Source organism: Amblyomma americanum, chromosome 1 (genome assembly GCF_052857255.1).
Source record: "Amblyomma americanum isolate KBUSLIRL-KWMA chromosome 1, ASM5285725v1, whole genome shotgun sequence".
Classification (NCBI taxonomy): Eukaryota; Metazoa; Arthropoda; class Arachnida; order Ixodida; family Ixodidae; genus Amblyomma; species Amblyomma americanum.
In genome coordinates, this window is record NC_135497.1 from 41054957 (window position 1) to 41058149 (window position 3193).

The following is a 3193-nucleotide window of genomic DNA, read 5'->3' on the forward strand; positions in this document are numbered from 1 at the left end:
CTTAAAGATGTCGAATAAAGATGAATGAATTAATCTTCGTCCCAATTGACACGGCGCATGCGCACAGCTGTGGCAGCTCGGTTTCGCCGGTGCGCCGGGCCGCCAGCATCTGCAGCTGCTCCGCACCACGTGGCTTATCACGTGACCAACCAGATGATGAACCACGTGATCAGCCACGGCGGCGCAGCCACCGCCACGGCGTCGCCACGCTGAAGGCTCGAAATGCTACTGTAATGTAGCTACGCAACAAAAAGGTATGCCCTGCTTCGCACGCCCATTTTATCTGGTTGGAAAAAGTTTGGAGCATGCAACGGTAGCAAGATTTTGCTAGATCATTTTGAAGCAAAGTGCGTCTATTCATCCGCTTTACTAACCTGGAGTGGGTGAAGCGAAAGGTAAGAGTGGCTTATTATTTATTTATTTATTTGAAATATCTTACAGGCCCGTAGAGGATTGTGTAAGGGGGGGCGGCAAAACTTCAAGATCAAACTTAAAAGGGGACAAGCAAAAAGAGGGAAACAAGGCACTATACATGATCAGTAAAAATTTGAAACACATCAATATATTACAGAACAGCTGGCATAGGAACACCGAAATAAATACAAAATAGGGCCACAGGGTACATAAAAAAATAAAATTAAAAAGCACATGTCACGCTTACTAGTGCCAACAAAATTTGGAAAACAGAAATACAAACAAAAAGAGAGAAATAAAGTAAACGGAATGCGTAACAGAAAACGTAAAAGAGATTGCATCAACATGTTAAGATGGCTTCAATTAAATGTGCATCACGAGGATCATAACACCAGCAAACAGGGTTTTTAGAGAAAACTGCATGTCTAGAAACCGGAGCTTCTACGCTACAAGCGAAAGTTTAAAACTTCCTCAATTTCATCGGGAAAACACCTTTATAACCTGAAATGACAGGCCCTTCCCTTACTAAAAAAGAATGTGATGCCCTTGGTTTGCTGTTTAGCGACCTTTCTTAGTGGCCTTTTTTTAAGCCACCTTCACAAAACCCTTCTGCGTCACTTTGTACTGTTCAAAGAATTTACGATTTTATATCCGTTCATTTTTAATGGAAAAGCATTATATTGCTTATCGACAACGAAACCCGGCTTCGGCGTTGAACTGCCGCAGTGGTTCCGAAAATCCCAGATTATGTCAGCGTGGTATCAAAGGAAAATAAAATTACTTCCGAAAGTGTGAGGAATTGAACCCATTACTTTCCAGGCGAGCACTGAACCCATCGGCCCATGAAGCCATGAACCCATAGGCCACAAAACTTTTTTCTTTATTGCCTGTTCAGGGTAAAAAAATAGACATCAGCAGCAGAGCAAAATAACAATACAATAACATTCAATGAGGCAGCTGCAAATGAACCTGCAAAACCGCATTGGTTCTTGGCAAAGAAATGTGAACTTAGTGTATGTGTTGTCTTAGGGCTGTGTGCTAAAGAGTAGGTGTGTTATTAGAAAGGACGGGGAGAAAAATAAAATTAAAAATAAAAAGGGAAAAATGCTTTCGCATTAAAAGTGCGTAAGTAGTCAAGTTCCCTGCGATATTCATAGACTCTGGCCCGAACGCGCTTCAACACGAAGCTTGCAAGACTTTAGCTGCCTTTCACAATCACCTCAGTCCATTAATACTAACCATGCAGTTCAACGGCAGTTCTCGTCCAGGACCCCCCCCCCCCCCCCCCAACCTGTCAGATGGCGCTGCAACTTTCCTCCCACTACCCCAACTCGGAGCTTCCACACAAACGGACACACCTTTTTAGAGCAAATATTCTTCCCAAAATTTCCGACCCTTAAAAAGTACAAGAGCGAAACTCGTCCCCGCCGTTGAAAACCACGGCTTCTTGCAGGTGCGCAGTCCGACGTGCGTTTCCCACACCCGCAAGACCAGCGACAGCTGCTCTAGTGGGCCTGCAGGATCGCGAAGCCGTGAAACGAGGACTCCACTCGGGAAGACAAACCACGGCGGCTGCGTTTTTATGGAGGAAAAACGCTAAGGCACCCGTGTGCTGTGCGATGTCAGTGCACGTTAAAGATCCCCTGGTGGTCGAAATTATTCCGGAGCCCTCCACTACGCCACCTCTTTCTTCCTTTCCTCCCTCAGTCCCTCCTTTATCCCTTTCCTTATGGCGCGGTTCAGGTGTCCAACGATATATGAGACAGATACTGCGCCATTTCCTTTCCCGAAAAACCAATTATTATTATTAGACAAACAAGCACACTATACTTAAATGTGTTTTTTCTCCTCCTCAGTGACACCGCCTTCCCCCTTTCATACTGAAAGAACACGGCGACCCTGGAGAGCAATAGAAAATACGGGATGGATGAAATGCCGAAGAAACTTTTTATCAGATGCGGGCGTCCAGAACGCATGCCTTGAAACGCGACACTTAGCTTTGGTGAAAGGTGCAGTAAGCTTCAAGTTACCATACTTTTGCGCTCGGGCATAGAAGGCAGCGGCCGCTAGCTGCCATTTTGTCATTGACAAGGCTCGCAGCGCGCAGTGCTTTGGAGCCTACGGTTTCGTACGCTACAGGCACGGCAAAAAGGTCTGGATGATGAGCAACATTTTTTCTTTAAATGCGACGATTGTGCCTCTGGCCATAAGATTAAAGGGTGTTTAGGGATAACAAGCGACTTGGTCGCTAAGTGGCCTGTTGATCCCGACCATAACGTGGCGAAAAGAAAAAAACCAAGGTCTCGCTCGCGCTGGCCAACCGCGTGGCGCACCCATGTGCGGCCTGCCCTGAATGCGCTGCTGACCATGATCCTCTGCCACCGAACACGACGAGCAAGACCAGCCACTTGATCATTGGCTTAATTCGCGCGCACAAAGTGTCCTATCGGTGTCTCGCGACTATTGTCGGCGTCTTGTGACTGCGCAAATAAAGCTGGGGATTACGTTGGTGAACCATCCAAACCGATGGGTGATGGTTGGATCGCAAGCGCTCGTCGCTTCCACTCCTCTGCGAACAAGTTGCGAGAAGTCCCTTCCATTCGCTTTAAGGTTTGTGCATTGTGCAGTATTTTCGCTTTGTTGGCGAGCTTTGCGTGTGTCACAGGTTCAACGCACACTTGACTGCGCATGGTTCCTGTGATAAGTGAGAGTATATATGAAACATGCTCTCCCCAAAGGCGCGCTGCGATTGTTCCACTGAATGTCGCCTGTTGTAGTT